Source organism: Apis cerana, linkage group LG4, assembly GCF_029169275.1.
Source record: "Apis cerana isolate GH-2021 linkage group LG4, AcerK_1.0, whole genome shotgun sequence".
In the NCBI taxonomy this organism is placed as follows: domain Eukaryota; kingdom Metazoa; phylum Arthropoda; class Insecta; order Hymenoptera; family Apidae; genus Apis; species Apis cerana.
Window position 1 is genome coordinate 3,240,797 of NC_083855.1, and position 19,984 is coordinate 3,260,780.

At 43.1% G+C, this 19,984-nt stretch overlaps 2 protein-coding genes across 13 annotated transcripts in view; one reads left to right on the forward strand and one right to left on the reverse strand.

Moving 5' to 3' along the window:
- The window catches only part of LOC108003468 (paired box protein Pax-5), a 139,122-nt gene extending 125,951 nt beyond the window's left edge, over positions 1–13,171 (reverse strand). For 3 of the 9 annotated variants that reach the window (XM_062073558.1, XM_062073564.1, XM_062073563.1), the window contains exon 1: positions 12,053–13,169. The gene's annotated coding sequence lies outside the window, so the exon portion shown is untranslated. Of the gene's footprint in view, positions 1–12,052 lie in introns of all 9 variants that reach the window. The other 6 variants (XM_062073560.1, XM_062073555.1, XM_062073557.1 and 3 more) reach the window with 5 other exon arrangements.
- The window catches only part of LOC108003668 (uncharacterized), a 64,561-nt gene that overhangs the window by 27,216 nt on the left and 17,361 nt on the right, over positions 1–19,984 (forward strand). The gene's annotated exons all lie outside the window — the stretch shown is intronic.

The following is a 19,984-nucleotide window of genomic DNA, read 5'->3' on the forward strand; positions in this document are numbered from 1 at the left end:
CTGAACACGTTTTTACGGAAACGCGGCAGAGATAATTCTCTGAACGTTATTCTTAATGGTAATTAGAAACGAGGTATTTCCTCGTGTTCGAGAAAATAACCACCTTCGAGAGTCGCAAAGTTTGAAAAGAATCGTCCTTTATCCTTACGAAAGATGTAAGGAGCGGTTGCATAGCTTGCTGGAGAGGCGAAAGTAGAGGAGGGGTGGGTTTATGCAAGGTTTTCTTTTCGATCGCGGGGTGTGAACACAATACGGCTCGAATCGAGCCGCAAAGAGATTCGATCTGATCTGTCGCCGATACCGGGTGTGTCGGGTACCGGGTATCTCGCAAATAATGATTGTTAAACAAGCGTCGGGTTATATAGGGGGCCGTTTGAGGCAATGGTGCGTGCCACGGGCGCTAAACTCGCGGCACCTCGTTAACAGCGCTACAGAATCTCCGAGAGGAGATATACAACCCCAATGCCGGTTCTAACTTCTCCCTCTCGCCGCGGCATGCTTCTCCAGAGAAATCTAACAAGGGAAATATCTTCCTCTCCTTTATCCCGCCTTTTTTATTCGAACAACAATTCTACGTACGAGTCCTCGGTGCTTAGAAGAATCCAGTTTGAGAATCTTTTTCGTGAAATCGGCGCGAGTGAAAAGTTTCGATTGTAACGGAACAACGTTATCACCGGTCTTTGAAAATTATACGCACATGCGTGAGTTAAAAAATCGTTGGAAGATTCGACGAAAATACGCGCGATGTTCGAAGACACTTGGGAAATGCTTGGGCGAAGGAGGGAGGGAGGGAGGGGGTAAAAAATAAGCGCGACGAGTTGCAAAACGAGTTACCTTCTAATGATGGTAGCCGTGGCCGAGGCTCGCCAACACATAGTTTGCATGCACGGCCGTGTTGCGAGCACTAAATTTCCTTTCAACCTTGTTAAGACTTGGTGGCTCGTTACGGCCGTTTCAGAAAATGCTGCACGGGGCGGAGAAAAAGGATCACCCGTGCGATCCCCGCGAAACGAATTATAGAAATCTTAATAATAATCGTGCGACGCAACGTTTGTCGCGTGATTTGCAATGATAATATTTGTAAGGATTTTTAAAGCGCGTTAATTAAGCAAGAACAGAATGCCGAGATGCTTGCTCTCCATCCACTCCTCGCCTCGAGATAAAGTTAATTGGACTTTTGTGATTTCCAGGAAATTGAGGAGATGAGTCTTTCTCTCTTAAGGGGACGAAGTTACTGATAACAGTTTATAACAGTTCCAATCCAGATTTCAATTACAGTTTTTAAGAATTAAAATTTCTCTCGGACAAAGAATCTTAATTAATATAGCACCGTTTACTCTCCCCTTGTCGAACCTTGTGACTGCTCTCTCGAGACGATCGAATCGAGGAGTCATTCCCTTTTGTTCTCTTTTTATCGATCGGTCCTCCAATTAATCCGTCAACCTTTCATCCGTGAGAACTTTTTCAACTATACATATTTTCAACTCGTTCCATTTACATTTTCCGTATTAATATTAATGCATTGATATCGAAAATCAAGCATCTGCGTGGTTCGGTTTGTGAATATTCATGGAACAACATTCGAACGTGAAAGAACTCGTGAAAAGGGGTTGAAACGCGCGTGGAAGGATTGTTACCGTTTTCAATTGGATGGTAATTAAAAAAAAGAAGGAAAAAGAACAACAAACAGGCTGTCGCCCCATTTCAGTTCCCACGCGCATATATATATATATATATACACGAGGAGCACGCGCAACAGAGGCTTCTTCTGCGGGATTCGTTTAATTGCACGGCTCTTACTTGCACTTTCGTTCGGTCGGAACGTTAGAAAACGTGTTGAAGCGGACGCGAGTTATTGCTCGAGTTATTGCCCGTTCTAGAAAATCGCGGGAAACCGAGTCAGGTTTTACAATCCTGTAGTAAATAGGTAATCCGCTTTTATCGATTGTTTGCTTTTCTTGCGTGCCGTGAAATAGTTACGTTTCGTACACGTATATACACGATATAATCGGAACGGTATTCGGTGTAACGAAACGAAGCACCGATGGAATTTCGAAGGAATAGGCAAAGAATTGGAAGTTTCTATTGGGGGCGATTCGGTTGAATTCGACGTCGAGAGACGAAGGAGAAGGGTAGGGAGAAACTTTTGCCGCGCACGGTACGCGCGAGCAACAGGAGGTTATTTGCTAGATAAATCTTGACCCGCCTCCTTGCATGCCGCGCGATACCCGATCGACCGATCGTTGTACACGTTTCGAGAGTGCAGACCTCGTTCACGTGTGTGGCTGCGAACTGCGTTCGCCTATCCTACGCCCTGCACCTGATACTCGCTCTCTCTCCTTCAACGCCTTCCCTTCGCCCTTTCCTCGAGAGGTTCTCCTCTCGAGAAATTGGAGAATCGAAGAGAATATCGGGGATTGTTTAGAGGAGATGCTTTCGGAAGGGGTGTTATTCGTTTCATTTGCATAACCACAACGGTTAGAGCCCAGTCCCGGTCACGTGCTCACGGTCGATCCTCTAACGGCCACGTTCAACGTACTTATTCCTCCAATGGTGCATGCATGCACCTGATACCCGTTGAGTAGTTGCACTTGTTGTTGCACGAGCTGTGCCATTACATCGCACTAATTCGTGACCGTTTCCTATAGCGACGCACGTACCGACACGGAAAATATCCGGTCATTTATGGGGGTGAACGCTACACCTGCTGCGCCGGCCTACAAATAGGGGTTTCAGACGCGCGACCAGGAATGTAAATTGTCACTTCCTTTCGTGCAGAGTAATTACGCCCTTTGTGCGTTTCCCTTTGCCCGTTTCTTTTTCTTCCTTCCTTTCTTTCTTTGGTTCGATTCGTTGGTCGATTCAAATCTGATCGAGGGTGATTGAACGATCGAAATTCGTGCCGCGAAAGGGAGAAAGAATTCCAGTCGTATGAAAAAACGAACGGAAAGTTTGATCACTTTTTAAGAAAACGCGAGGAGAATATTATTCGTCTCGAGATGGCGGTTCGAATTTTCGGCGGGAAGCTAAAAGGGTTATTTTTGGGGGGTTTGGGGGGACGATTACAACAGAAAAGAGCGGGGAAACGTTGACTAAGTGCGGGGCCATGTCGGAGGATACGCCTAGTCTGCATGCCCATCCGATACCGAGTGCTCGTTACACCGGCTCGTCGCCACTCTCAGGCAGAATACGCAGTTTCCCACGGAAATTTCCGGCAATTTGCGAAACGTTCCGACGCGCGTCTCCGCGCCGTGCCAAGGTCGTGCAAACCGCGCCGTAACACTTTCTCGAAACGCGCCGCCTCGCCAGGTTCCCTCTACATAACCACTGTGGAGGAATATTTTAAATAAATGGTGAAAAATGGCGTTGCTTTCAGATTCCGATATATATAAATGTAAAATGGAAATGGAAATTTGCCTTTGAAGATCGATAGAAAAGATAATTTCGCAATTTCGAAGTGGATAACCGTTTATAAAAAAAAATATGCAGTTTTTAGTTTCGTTTTTCGAGTTGGTCGGATAGTATATTATTTGTAATTTTAATCGGATGATTATAATTTTACTTGCTTTATTCGTTACTTTGACGGGTGTTAAATAGAAAAATTTATCATTGACAAAGTGCTACTCGTGAAATTCCATAAAATATAAGAAATGAATCGAAAACACTTTATCGTTTCTTAACGATACGATAACGAAGTTTCTTGTTCACATACGCGCAAGGAACATCTAGAAGGTCTAACAAATATAGATACGAATAATGAATGTGGAGTCGCATCGATGCAGCCTCGTTCTCGGTGACTTGAACGCGTGGATAGGAGACTAGACGTGTTCGTTATCGAGTGGCGCGCGATTCAAACTGGATAACTCGTGATCGACACCCTTTCGCGATCTTTGAGGAATACGTTGTTGTTGTAAACTGACCTCAAATCGAATAATCGTATATAATCGACCTTTTCAAAGAGGCTGGTCGATTATAAAATTTTGTGGGTTTCCACGTATTTTATGGAGCTTGATAAAAGATTCACGGAATGAACTGTATAAATTTGGAAGCGAGAGACAGTTTGGAAAATTGTGTTCGTAGAAAAGAAGGAATTTTTACAAGATACTTTGTATTATTTTAAAAAGAAGAGAGGTATTTTCGTTTCGTTAAATACTCTTTCCCATCGCTTCTCGATTTTTTTTTTTTATTGAACATGTAACTTTATTAACATAACGAGATGTACGTGAATATAAAGCGAGCTCGTTTTCTATTTTTACCGATGATTTTAATATTCAATGCGACTTATCAATTCCACAACTTTGTATTAAAGAGAAAAGAAATCTCCGTTATACACGATACATATAAACGGACATACGTGAAATACAACGATTTTAAATAAAATAAATCTTGCCTCCCTTCCCAATGCGACGTAAAAGATCGTCAAACTTCGTCTCCCCCAAAAAATAGTAGGACAAAAGAGGCGCATCATGAGAGAAGCTAGCTGGTTAGCGGCACGAGAACACCGTCTCTCGCCTCTCATTACCGTAACAGCGCATTAAGTCATCCTCGCTTTCATAACGTCTGCCCGAGAGTGATTTACGAGATTCAATTGGCCGTGGTGCTCGCATACAACAGCTTGCTCGCGTAGAGCGTGCAAATAATATCTCTCGATATTTTAGCCTGGCGCACACGGAAACTGAATTTCGCGCGCGCGAGAACACCACCTGTATCGACGACAAGAATCCCTCTCTCGTTACCACTCAATGAGCCGTGTCTAATTAAATCCGCGAGAAATTGGTGGCAGATTTATAATCGCCGTTTCGTTGCCGATTAACTGTTGTTTTATTGCTCGATCAATAAGTCGATCAACCAGATTCGCGGGCGCACAATTTCCGCGAATGAAATAATGCAAAATAATACGATGATGTAAGACGATTTTAATCCCCTTTGCTTCAAAGCGGAGTTTCCATACGTAACGAAATTATCGAGCCACTTTCCAACGAAGCGAGTCGTCCCCCCTCGATTTATTTATCGTCCCGGCCGCTTTTTCCCTCGAGCAGAAATTACGAGCATTGCGGGGGGGAGGAAGGAAGAAATCCACGGGGTTGTATCCACGCTTGTTTACGAGGGCTCATGCACGCTTATGCGTTGCTAATAATTCAATAACACGCCGGGCAATAATTATTCCACTTGTCCGATGCAATCGAGCCTGATTGGAGTTAAGTGGGATTCGAGGTGTGCGTGCGTCTCGTATGGATAAGAAAGTGTGTCTCTCTCTCTCTTTCTACCGGCTCTCTGATTGATACAGATGACTACATCCGACTGATGTGTGGGCCTCCCCGAGAACAGGTTCGAGCCATCCCTGTTCGAACGCTGGAAAAAGCTTATACTTGAGGCTGTCGCGAGTAAAATGGGGAAGAGGGTGTAGGAGGCGCTAGTTGTCGAGTAGATCTTGGAATTAATCGGGATGTGTGTGTAGGGGCGGGATGAATGGAGTGTTTATGGAGCGTCGATGGAGCGATACACTTTGATAATCTCCTCGTTCTTCGAGATTTTTCGATTAAAAAGCTCCGATTTTGCTCGTAATCGAGTATCCGTTCGTGTTACTTTTTACTCCAAACGAGAAACGAACCCGTACCTCCAACAAATCATTCGTGCATATGTGAATATATCGAAGGAGCAACATGTCGGAATAAAACAACTTTCAAATCTTCCGAAGTCGTAAATCCAGGCCGCGTTATCACGTGCACTAAATCCTCGCACTTTTTCCAATCACAAAACAATTCGTTCGTTTATCTTGTTCAAAAATCTCGCAGATTTATCGATACTCGGAGACGAGTTTAACGAGAATTTCAGAACCGTTCCGATTTTTCCGCGGGGGGAGGGAGAGGTGGCTCGCTTCTGAAACTTTCGTGCGCGCGGACGATCCTTTTCGTCGCACTGGCTAATGCCCGCCGACGTTATAGATCATGAATCTTTATTGCACCGGTTTCGAGTGGCGGCCGAGCAAAGCGGCGTTTTTTCCGCGGCGGAAACTCGTTTTACCCTGAAAACGGTTGACCGGTCTTGCTTGGAGCGGCCACCTGCGCGGTATGTAAATGCGCGACAGCTAATTTCTAATTCGCGACCGAACGGACTGCGAGTATATATGTCCTCCACCACCTATATAAAACATTAGCCCATTCGCTCTGCAAAGTATCCTACAACTTCTCTCCCCGTTTCACATTCACGAATAACAAATTCGGGGATAATAATTTACAAATCGGTCCTCTCAATATCGGAAATAATTATACCTTCAAATTTAATGAATTTGAAATTCGTTCAGAGCAAGGTTCGAAGCCTGTTCGAAGGAAACGGTCTCGAAAATTCGGTGTAAGCGCGAGGGGGAATGAAGTTCCTAACGCTGCTCGAGAGCAATAACCACGCGGTGATCCGAATGACCGGCGGGGTGCCATTAAAACCTCATGATTCGTCCATCAAGCGGCATTTATCTCGCTCTTGGAACGGTAAGAACGGTAATTCCGGTGAAAACGCGTGTTCCCCGGCCAGAAAAAGCCGTCTGGGCAAACAGCTAGAGATAGAGCGTGCATAAGAAACGGCCCAACGTCTAATTAGACGCGAGCAAAACGAGCGGAACGCCGGCTGTGAAAACGATCTTCTCGATCTTCGAAACGAGGGGAGGAAGTTTTGGAAATTCGGTCAGGAGAAGGAAGGAGATGTTGCATCGTTACACATTCCTTTTTAATCGCAATATGTGCTCCTCTTGCACTTTGCCGAAACTTGTTGAGCGTGTAAATTACTTTCTGGATCGAAGCCACCTTTCGCCACGTTTCGGCGATAATAAACACTGTCCCCCCGAGAATGAAACGAAATACGAAGCAAGTCGGACGATCGAAGGCCAGACTCGGGGATCATTCGCGGAAGATATAACTCTCGGGGAGATATCTTGGAGCTGTCAGCCGACAACTCAAAGGTTAACGAGGGAAGGAGTAATTTAAAGGCGCGTTATACGCGTGTAACGCAGAGCGGTGGAAGCGATTGTGGGCCGCGGTAAATCCATCTGGCGGGCTTAGCCGCGATGGGATTATCGGGAGTAGCTGGCTGGCGAGCAGATAGGAGGACTGGAGCGAGACGTGGCTTAGGTGAATAGTCGAGGAGCAGTTGCAAGTGGAATAGATATATATAGGTGGGACGCGATCGGGGCCAGGTGTGGCTCGGCCGCCGGAGAGCCGAGATAAAGCGGACCGTTTGTTGGAAGGAATGGTTATTCACTTTCCACGATTTTTCCCCCGGCCGTGCGATTACGATACCGAGTTGGCGCTTTATCGCGCGATTAATTAATTGAGAATCGAAGCAATTTTCCTTATATGATACCTAGGTGACGTTTCTCACGGATATTAGTAAATAACATCGAACGTGATAGAGTGGAATCTCGTATATTAAAATTGACACCTGTATCTCAAGAGTTATCCATCGCAAAGAAGCAGAGAGAGAGAGAGCTCGTCGAGAACTCGAGGAACTGGGAGGAGTCCGGAAAACGACTCTGATCCAGGAGGAAGCATCGATGGAGGATCGTGCAGCGGCAACTATAAATAGATTCGAGCTACCTGTGGGGACGCTCTCGGCCCGGTAGAGTCCGGGTGTGCACTTCGGTGCGCCACATGGGGGGGAAAGCGCGCGCGGTTAACTGTATAACCGCGCGCGCAATTAACCAGGCGGCTAACTGGCCTGGCCTGGCCTGGCCGGCTAATAAACGGAAATAAGATGAACTCGAGAAAGGCACCCGCGCAGCATCCTTGACACGGCCGCCACCGCATTCCTTGCTTATCCGATTATGATTAAAAGCGGAGGATACGAAAGGACACTCGCCGCGTTTATATTCTTTTTAGAAGATTTCCAAGTGGGTCGAAACAATTTAAACCCGGACAAGGGGGAATAGGCTCGAGCATCGATCGTATTAAACTCTCGAGCAATCTCTCTTATCCAGGCGAGCTGCAATCTTCGATCTCGCCCTTTATCGGGAACGAGAGGGAAATCGACGAGATGGCGGCCGTCGCGCGATATCGCGGATATCGCCTCCTCGCGCGTAATATCAATCCTTGTGTGACCGATGAATGAGCCTGCGAGGCTGATCAGAACGGCCGGATTAGATCGGTCCAAGTTTTCCAACACGGTGGAGGCATCATCGCATTCCTCGTTCGGCCTGCATGACACGTAATAGCTGCGTAATACCACGTTCCAACGTAATTTTAAATCGTCTGCGGGGATTTCAGGAAGAGATCCTCTCTCTTTCTCTCGCGAGGAGGGATCGTTAAGCGGGCGAGACGCGCGTAAATTTTCTAATAACGATCGCGTCGCTTCGCGGGAAACGAGAGCCATTAAAACTTTCAGGGACGTGTATATCTGGAGTGTCTATCGAAGAATTACCATCGATTATTCGACCAATTTTTTTTTTTCTGTTCCTGGGCAATTCGCTTGCTCCGTGCTTCTCTTAAAAAGTGTAGTGATTAGTAGGTTTCTTTGTTAGTAAATTAGAAACGAAAGTTTTCGCGAAGGAGAGGATTTTAATCGAATCTAACTCGATTCTCGACCCTTTTCCTCGAGATATAATCTCTATCCATTCTTATATATATATATTTCTTTTATTTTCTATTTATTTTTGACAAAGAGAATACCACCCGTATCATTAATAACTTGGAAGGATCTTCACAAATCGTTCCTTCTTATCAACTTACGGCTTCTCATACGTTTTGAGCAGATAGAAAGTTGAAAGATCGAACGCACTTGGCACTTTTTCTAGTCCTCTTCCTCTTCCCCTTTCCTCTTCTGCGCGTAATCTGTATTGGTTGGATGGACGGGATGGAAGGGAAAAGGGGGAGGAAGATCATTGCGAAATCTAATTACACGATCGGGAGGATAAACAGGTGCGACCCATCGATCGATCGATCGATCGATTACGAGGGCAGTTTGACGGATTGCGAGGTGTCGCGGCCGTGGAACGAGAGGAATTGTATAGTTGGATGCGAAATGACAGTACAAAAATTATACTCGGATGTCCAGCTGGGATAATGGTCTTCGAGTCGAGGCGAACGTTTGCCTGTTTGTGATTGGTTCGAGTTTCCATCGGCATTTGCCGCGCATCGCCGTGCTGACGGCCATTATTTATTATACGTTCGAATCCGACCGAGGCAAACGGAATAATCCGAAAATCTCCAAGTTTCGATTTTTCACTTACTGGCTGGAAAATGGATGGAAAAGGATGAAAGTAAAAAGCTGCGGCGTCCACTTTTTCAGGCTTCTTCGTTTTTTCTCTCTCGTTCTCTCTCTCGATTCGTTATTGAAAATGTTGACGGTTTGATATTCCGTGACATATCGTTTCAATTTTTCTCTCGTAAAATGGAGGAATGGGGGAAAACAAAAAGACTTCTAGACTTTCCATTGAGCGTACGATGGTTTGTATATTCTTCGACTTGTACGTTGTTTTAATTTTTCCATTCGTAAAGCGAAGAGAACGAGCTTGTTTCCTTTCATTTTTCCATCTTGCAAGATAAAGAAAGCGCAAAAATAAAACAAGTATAAAATTAAGTTGTAACGATTCACGATACAAACAAATTTCCTTGATTTCGATTCGAAACATATTTTTCATTTTGGCACGATCAAAATATTTATTCGTTCTTATTATACGTGAAACTCGTAAAAGATAAAAGATAAAAAAGGTAACGAAGCTCGTTCCATAAAAACGAAAAATTCTAAAATAACGTATTAATCCCGAGATAAACCAAGTTGTTCGATAAGATCGTTACAACAGTTTCGAAGAGGGAAGCTGGATAGATTTCATAAAGAGTCGTGAATAATCGGGCAATTCAATCTGCAAACTACTTTATACGTCTTCAAACATTATCTACAAACCTATATCCTTCGATGAAGATGTTTAAGTAAAATCTTTTTGCTCGAGCTTATCTCAAGATAATCGGTGAATTCAATCTGCTGCAAACTTTGTACTCAGATTCCAGCGTTATCCTGTACATATATTCCTTTGATGAACACGTGTCAACAAGATCAACGAGAGTTATTTTACTAAAATATTTCGTACACGTATAAAATTATACTTTTATTCCATACATCCTGCTGTTAATTTCATACAAAAATTTATACAAAAGAAATTCCTGCGTGATGTGTTGGACAGTTTCGACGCAACGAAGACCTTCGATCATCCCCCGTAGCGAACTAATCACTTTAATCGTTTCCCATAATGTCTGTTATCAATTTTAACGGAAGCACCTAGGAAGGAACCCTATCGTCTGTCAACCCTTGTTCCCTCAACTTCTTTAACGACCGCCACCTGACGCAACAACTGCCTCGATCCCAAAAGATGGCAGTTGTCTTGGAAAGCGCAAGGGTGGAAAAAGGGCAGATGCCCCTCGCCCGCGATTAGAAACGAATTTCTTGGATAATTGGGATATCGGTTGAAGGAAACCGACCATCTCCATCCAAAAATGGTTATCTAAATATGTATATATATATATATGTGTGATAGATAGATCGTGTTCGAATTTTCGATAATAATCTCGAGAGGAATGTGGAAAATATTGGAAATTACAGATATATATTGATTCGATATACTTTTGATCGATTCAATAACGACGATCATTTGAATCTTATTGAAGTGTGTCGAGCAAGGATGAATTAAAGATGAAGGAACGATATTTATGATATTCTTGAACGGTTAATAGATGAGAATAATTGAAAATAACGCGATATAATTGTTGATTTTGTATCATTGATACAGTTTAATGTGAATTTTATTAGAGTTTAGAGTCGAGGAAACGAATTATATATGAATAATTAATTGAAGTATAGATTATATACGATACAGTTTGAAAATTAATTTTATATTATAAGAGTGTATTCGTCTCGTACAGAGATGTATTAATTATCCTTTTAGAATTTTTGTTTCGTATAATTTTATCGGAAAACAATACCGTTGAAATGCGAGATTTCGTTTCGTTTCGAATTATCTACATCAGTTAAAAATATCCATTAGAAATCTAAATTTTTCGCTTATCTTAACTCGTTAATTGATTAATTGATTAATTACAAGTTGCAATATGAAGTGAAATCGATAATACGAATTGGAAGAATCTTTGAAAATTTGCTCGCAAAAAGATGAAACATCCGATAATTTGGATTACGAGCGTACGTTTCACTTATCCAACGGGTGATAAAACTCTTCGTGTAATCTGCATCTCGCGAAACGGGATCGCCGAGCGTTTATTACGATCCTCGATCGCAAAATTTCTACCATAATACGCTCAAAAAAAAAAAAAAAAAAGAAAAAACCGTGGCCAACGAAGCCGTTCTCGAAACTTATTTCCTCACTGAATATTCCACTGTTGAGAGATAAGCTCGCTCCGGGTGATTCAGTGGTGACGCGTGAAAATTTATACACCCATTCCACGTTTCGAGATTAAGCGAAAAAAAAAAAAAAGATTCTTAACCTCGAGTTTTTGAACCAAGGATCTTGAGTTGTATCCTTGAATTGATTATTGGGAGAACAGTTCCTGTTGTACAATTATTATTACGGAGGATGAAAACGTTCGAAAATTAATTTTCACCACGAATCGTCCCCAACTTTGGAAAATTATTCCTACTCCTGTTCGTCAGTCATTAACCGCAACGACGAGATCTATCGTTATTACGTAGGCGAACAGTTGCCTATAATTGGCGAATGTAAACACATAGCGGGCTGCGGATTTACGCGTGTCAATTATTGCGCGCATGTGACTACATTCCGTCTCTTACGCAAATATATCGCACTCCTGATCTTTTTTAACGTTGTAATATTTCATAATTATTTACTTTTTTCCAATTTTTAGTAAACACGCGTCGGATCGAATCATGATAAACGGATCAATACACTTTCTAAAGATCTCGTATAATTTTGTTCGATCGGATACCGATCCGATCTTGGACTGTTGGCAAAAAAGAAATGTTTAATCGGATCTAATAAGCTGCTGTTTCTCCCGACAAAGGAAATGATTGAGCAGAGGGGAAAATAGAGAAGGAAACTCACCCGAATTCGAATCGCCTCGTCGTCGTGATCTCGCTGTTCCGCCCGTTTATCCCTCGGCCACCTTCCTTACCGCGCGTTGAAGTCTCTGAATATTTCACTGAACACAGCCGTTCTAAACACTTTTCACCGTTCGCGGGGCCCGTCGCACCGTTCACAATCGGAGTCCGTCATACCCGTCGCACAGAAATTTCTTTCACAGGAACAAAATCGACCGATGATTGATCGCACGCGATTACTTCTCCACGACTTGAAAACTCGAGCCTCCTCCGATCCAACCCGATCCGATCTCCCCAAAAATCCTCACCGAGCCCGATCCTCGAATCGAGCAGGAAACGAGATTCCACGCATCACGATATTCACGATATTCACGAAGGGACGAAAGGAAGACGGCGTGGCGCGGAAGAGGAGGAAGAGGTGTTCAATCACCGTGGATCAGGTGTTCGTTAAGAGTGACCGGCTCGTTGGCCACCGTCGCGCGAAACCTTCCGGATCGCTGGTCCGGACCGGTGGTGATCGCGTGGCTCTGGACGCGTGTGATGCGAGGCGGGGGAGGGTGGAGGGTGGGGGCGGTGGTTCGAAGGAGGAAGCGGCCGCCGTCTGTCGTCGATCGCCACACGTTGGAAATCCACACAGGAGATCCTGGTCCTCGATCGATCAGATCGAACTGGAAACTGATCCGAATGAAAATTCTCTTCGTCGGGGGGAGAGAAACTTCGGTTCGGAATGCATGATCGATCGAACAAATTTCCTGTCGTTCCCTTTCCTTTCTCGGATTCTGATCCTGGGATTTCGACCGGGTGGGGGGAGTGAAATCGACCAAGGCCAAGGATCGATCCAAGAGAGGGCGAGCGCGTCTCTCTCTCTCTCTCTCTCTCCCCGGGAAGGGCGACGTCCCTGTTATCTATCCTCTTGGTCGAGGGAAGGATCAGCCAGCCAGATTGTTGTATCGCAGGATCGTGGTATCGCCTTAGTACGTCCCGCGCTTAATACGTCCTACGTGCTCGTGTCTAAGTTCGCCGTTCTACCTCGTGGAGCGTGCAGCAGGAGGCGTGCTGTCCCGGACTGGACTAGCCTGGGCCCCTGGAGTAGAGAGGGCCGGTCGCGCTTCACCTCCGCTTCGCGTCGGCCTCCCTCCACCTGGACGCTGCCTGCTCTCCTGCCTCTCTATCTCTCCCTCTCCCTCGCCCTCTCTCGCTCTCTCTCTCTCTAGCTCTCTTTCTCCTCGACCGGCTGGCTTCGTCCGCGTAAAGCCTCGAACGTGTAGCACCGAGGCTTTACCTGTCTCTCCTGCCTCCCCCTTCTACCCGCGACCTCACCGCGATATCAGTGGGCCGACAGCGGAGTGAGAGCCCGCGGGGGGAAGGGAGTGGAGATCGGTGGAGAAGAGGAAGAGAGAGAGAGTGATATATATATATATATATCGTTCGAGGAGGGTGGAGGAGGGAGGTAATGATGAAAACGGCGGCCCCTCTCTTGCAACTTTCTTGAAGTCCTCCTTTGGTGGACGCTCGTAACCACGACGCCCCCACACAACACCGTTTTGTCGAGGTGTGGAGTGCTCTCTCTCTCTCTTTTTTCTCGATCGTGATGTGTGGACAAGTGATACGATCGAAGAATGCTTCTTGACGAGATTTCACGAACGGGGTTGATGAATTTTGATCCGATGGAGCGACTCGATGGAACAGTTGAACTATCGAATCGGTAAATAAATTCGAGTGTAAGAATCCCGATTCCGATTTTTAAAACGGCAATTTCTGTGGCGAGGAAGACTACGGTTTGGATAGGTTACATCCCAAAAATTTCTCCTCGCTCTGAGTTCGCACCGTTATGGGCGGAACCAAGCGGAACCACGCTCGGTGCACAGAACGAAACTTCCCTCCCTTCTCGGTTAAATTGGAGTTTGGGCAAAGTCGCCGTGTTTCTCGTTATTTATATTCGCTGCTTATAAATCAACAGCGCTCGCCCATTGCTGCTTAAGCGTGGGCGTGTGAAACGGATCGAACGGAAGGCCATTGAATTTTTGTATAAATTTCTACGCGTCGAGAGGATATGGTGGCCGGTAGCAGGTTCGATTGCAGGAAACGCGATATCCCGACTGGCCATCGATTGGCAGAAAATATATACGATTTTTCAAGTTTTCCTCGATAAATAATGGAGCAGATGGGAAAGAAAAAGCTGTTATAAGTAAAATCCTGCAGTTGCATAAAAGTAATTGGAATAATTGACAAGTCGGTGCGCGTCCGTATGCACTTTAGAATTAATCTATAACGAGGATCGCAAAGTAAACGTCTATTATCCACGCGTTACCTCGGATGCATCCGTGTAATTAACTCGGAAACGAAATTCAAGGAAACATTGGCCTCGTTTTACCCCCGAAACTCGATGGCAACCAGGCTATCGTGGAATATTAAATGCATGTACCAGATGAAATGTCGAGCGCACGCATCCTGTCCGGCTGGTTCAACGGTCGTCCGTTGTAAAAAAGATATATATGTATGTATAAGAGTGCAACACCTCGGATAGTTATGCACCCCTTTCGGCCAGGCTGCAACAGTTTCTAATAGCGGCACGGTTTCTATCACTCGGTTGCACTTGCTGAAACACAGCTGTGGCACCTGTTCCTGCTGGTGGCGGTGTAAGGTGCAACGCTCCCTCCGCTCTTTCCACTCGTTCGAGAGGAATAATATCCGGGACGATCGATCTGTTAATCCTCCTCGGTTCTAAATATCCTTTTCATTGTACGGTTGGAGCATCGTTATGATCTGTTATAATTTTGAAATGACAAAAAAATGTATATTTTGTTTTTATAAAATTACAAATTATATGATTAAAAGTGTTACAATTCGTCGATTAGGAAGATTTGAATACTTTATTTTATACTCTTTACCGACCAAAAAGTATAAAAATTCAATAAGCAACAGTCTATAAATAAATCGACTCAATAAGGAGCAGAATTAAAACCTGACCGTCCCAATGCAGTAACCAAAAAATCTCTACAAAATGTACGCTGAAATACTTGCGAATGATACAACGATAAGGCTGATAAAGCGTTCAACACCTCGAAAAAGGAAGCGGGAAGAAGAGGGCCGATTAACAGGCGAGTTTCCGGGGGTGGAAGAAGCGCGGGAAACACATGGGCCGAAAATATGATGGGGGAAGGAAGCACGTGGATCAGCTGGTGTGCGATATATCGAGGCAGAGTTCGACCGTTAAACGCCCTTCGCGAACGTGAGGCACATGGCCCGGAATACGCGAAGACGAAGGGCTCCTCCGAGGACACGCACCTTCCTCCTCCTCCTTCTCTTATTAACGGCATGCGTTATTACGGGGGATGGTGTAGCAACGGCCGCGTCAACGGTCCCCGGCACCTGACGCCTTGTAACGAGTTGGGCCCGGCCGAGGGGCGGGGCCCTTTTCGTCCCTTTTCGACGCGATCTTGTTCTCAACTCCGGTAGCCACGGCCTTCCTTGTCCCCGTCTCTTTTTCTTTTGGATACGATCTACGAGGTTGAGGATGATGAATATTGAGTTGACCGTTTAAATAGGTATTTAAAAGCGTAATTCGGGAATCTTTCGGGATTTAAATTGGGCTACTTTATATTTGTAGAATTATAGAATAATTTTTTATTTTTCTTGATCTTTGCTTTAAAAAGTGTACAAATCGCCCGTCAATTTCATTCAAAGTTGAAATAAGTCGTAACATAGTAAAAGTACTGGAAAGTGTTTTTAGATTTTAAAAAATTTTAGTTTAAAAAGAAATATTTCTTTTACATTGAAAAGATTAAAATAATTATTTAAAATTTTAAATTAATTTATTTAATTTTTTTTTTGTTTGTGTAATTTTATAGTTTTTAAAAGTTTAGGAAAAATTTCTGTTAAATTAAGTATTTTAGAAATAATTTAATAATTTATAATTTAAAGTAATGTAAATATAAAAAAGTAGAATTTATTTTTGTACCTTTTGTATCGGGGTTGATTAAAATCTATTTAATTAATTTAAATATCTCGAAAATAAGGGAGCTAAGTTTATAAAATTTTTTTTGTAACATTAAAATTATAAATATAGATTTAAAGATTAAATGTCATTCGAACTTATTAATATCTAGTTTTTTTAGAAATAAATTTAATTTAGATATAAGAATTTTAATATATTTTTTTTTTTTTTTAAGACATAATTTATTACTGCATCGCGAGGAAAAACTAAACGAAATATTTATTTTAAGAGATGGTGCGAACGAAAGGTTTATATTATCATTCCTTTGCAAATGTATGTTGATTTTTGGATACTTGATAAAACGAAATACTCACTGATCACCAAGAGATGCGTGGCCTCTATTCTCATTGCGAATTACACTTATTTAAAAGAGAATGTTGGCGAACGATTAATCCCAAGGACAAAGCGCGATATCACACCGTATCCGATTCCCGGCAAGGCGTAAATCTGGTCGAACGGCCGGTAATGGATCGAATCCACATCGTGGAGCAAATTAGGCAGTTGGACGCGGCTATTAAGCATCGGAACAACGGGGATAATTCGCGGCCAGGGGATAATTCCATCGGTTCGATGGGAGCGGTGGGGCAGGGATACGGATAGGAGGTGAGGATCGAAATAAACGCCCGGGGCGAGGCGCGTTGAACGCGTGAATCGCCACCTGAGGAGAGGAATGAGGGGCCCTGGAAGCGAGATAAAAGCTCCACGGTAGATTAGACGGTGATGCAACGTGTTGTTTCGCCCCCTGAACGTGCCAATTCACGTGCCGCCGGCCCTCGGTGTGAATGAAGCGCTCACGGAACAAAGATAAAAGTATCGATTCCGATTGTTGTTGTTCCTTGCCACCGGAGATAAGGGGGCGTGATCCACGATTACGGAAGTGGAGAAGGAAAGGATTCGCAATAAAATTTGCTTTGGAACGAAGATTACGTGATCATTATTTATTTCTCTCCTCGAGAATCTTTTCGTCAATCGTTTAATCGAATCCTCGAATCCATTTCGAGTCAAGCCGATCTTTCAAAGTCGAATTTTATCGGATATCTCATATCCCAAGCCCGGTTCGTTTGTTGATACCTCGCTCACGACGATAACTTGCCGCGGAACGGTGTCGAATTACTCTGTGTGAAATGTCTCTCGATCGCAGATTAGCAGAAAATGGATCGTAGCCGGTCAAAGTGATCCGGTTAGATCGATATCTGGCCGGGAAAACGATTCTCCGAGCAAATGTCGATGGTAATCGTAGGTCAGCAAATGTGGCGCCGCCAGCAGGTGCGCCTTTCTTTCTTTCTTTCTTTCTTTTTCTTTTTCTTTTTTTTCGTTCTTTCTTTCAGCCACGCCGGACGTAAGGGTAGGTAATGTCTTTCAGACTGGCTTTACGTATTCTACCTTTTCTTCCTCCCCTCTTTCTTTTTTCTTGCCTATAATGAATTCTCGTACGCGAATAATTTAGACGCTTTTTATCCTGCGAGTCTTGTTTATTAATTAGACACATGTTTCAGGCCACGCGACGATAGTTCAGTCGTCGATAATTAGTCAGAGAATTAATTTAAATTGAATATTATTCGGAAATTCGATATCAATAATAGAATAACGCGAGAATTTTTATTTAATTTATATAAATTTGCAATCAAGAAACTAAAGACTTTCGACTAATCTTCTTTCCTTTCTGTTTTTCGATATAATCTTCAACGGTATCAGAGATGCTAAACGAAGAGATGCATTTGTATTTTCGAAAGATATTTTCTAATATTCTAAATCGTGTTATAACATTGCAAATATAAAATATAAGTAGAATGAGAAAGCGTTCAAAAGGAAAATATCTCGCAAGATCATTGAGCCACGCGGATGATTAGAACAAGGAGAAAACAATTTTCTGCGAATTAGGATTGAATCGATCACACTCCATTATCTTCTTTTTGTGAGGTGTTCGAACCTGGAGAAAGTAGCAAAAAAAGAAAATGTAGAATCTGATTGAACAATCTAAATAACTATCACGGCGTGTCTCCACAAAATCTGATAAACGAAATTATTTTATTCTTAATCATTTTTAATCATACTTTTCGTTTAGTTTCTTAAATAATCAAATTGACAAATTCAATATTATCTGTAGTAGTCTGTAAGAAACACATAGATCCATATTGAATTAATCTTTAAACTAATTTATCTTTAAACAAGTTTATAATAGAATTGTTTCTTTTAACAAGTATGTATATTGCCACACCCGTTTTAAACTATAAAGTATAGATATTAAATTCATTTTACAATGGAATATACTGTATTATTCCATTGCATTATATTATTTGCATACCAGTATAATTTTAATTCTACGTGTTATATAAGTTAGTAAAGAACTCGAGGTATTTCACTGATGAATAAAATGATGTAGAATATGAGGTAACCACTGTGATTACCGACGGATCACACGGCACAATGGTGCGACACGCTGCGCCAGCAATTCGCAAAACATACAACGCGTTAACCCTTAACCGCCAGATATGACGAACTCGAGGCACCTCGAGTACTCCTCTGGTGCCAAATACGAAGAAATGTAAAAAAATAAAATTTTTACAATCCTAGCTTATTAATAATTAATAATTGAAACGTCCGCTCAAAGACGTTTCTCGGAGAAAATAAATTAGAAAAATTGAAACAAAGAAAAACGTCTCGAATGTACAAGAAAACTTGAAGATCGCTTTTTCATCCACATGCACATCGAATTGTCGACGAAATTCAGTGGACAAGAAGAAACGCAAGTTCGTACAATAGATATAAATAAGAGAGGCTCGCTTCGCTCCGACGGCACACCGGTTCAACGTTTAAAACGGTTTCATTTCGGCACCGGATTACGCAGCCGCTGGCAATATCCTATCTTATCTTCGGTGCTGTTGAGCGTAATGAGAAAATAACGCGAAATTACACACCCCGATCGAGCGTGCCCCATCAAAGCGGATTCAAAGCGCGGCGCGGCTCCAAAGAGGAAGTTGAGGAAGGTCCCTGATGGCTCGTTGGCAGCTGCTGTGAAATTTATTCGAAATTCCAGAATTTTTAATCGATCCGGTTACACGAGTTTCAGGAAATATTCCTTTTTTTTATGAGTGGTCGTTACATCGTACGAAATTACAGGGTGGAGTTTAACGAGATATTTTTAGGATGGAAAAGTTTTTTTATCGGCATTGATATTGCAGAGATTGTTAAATAGCTTAATCGTATTGAGCGATCTCGAAAAGGGGTTTCTCGGTACGTAAAAAAAAGGAATACGAGCGGACGTTTCGCTAATGGATAAATCCTGAGTAACGATCCACTTGCGCATATTTCTCCTGGTTAAAGTGTCAAACGTTAAAGACGTTGTTAGCCTCTTAACCGGCCTCTCGACCAACCTGCCTTTCCCTCCGAATCGTCCAAACACTCGAGAGTTTCTTGCTCGAGGCTGCATTCATACTGGACACTGATCCCAGGTGTTGCACGGGATGACAAGACGTAAACGTGCAACGCGTGTCTTCGCGTAACACCTCCAAACGTGTTCTACTATATCTCGGATCCTACGTTGCCGACAAGAAAACAAGAAGACAGAGATACGCGTGTTTGAGTGTTTTTTGAGAGTTTTATCGAGTGCCGTCTCAAGTAGAAAATCATGTCCAATATTTTTTCCATATACACGGTAAAATAAAATAACATTGTTCGAATTAACGAGACGAGATTGTAAACGAATCCAAAGTAGCATGTAGAAGCAGACGAAGAATTTATTAAAGTATTATCCTATCGTTCCACTAATAATATCGTCGTCTTGAGTCAAAAGTCACTACTATAATCCCAAGATTGATCAACTTCAATTTTCGATCGAATGCGATCGAGCATTCTCCCTAAAAGGCGAAAATATGCCTGGGATATAAAAAGGTCGAATTGCTTTATACACCGTCGTAAGAAAGGAGGAAGGAAGAAGAA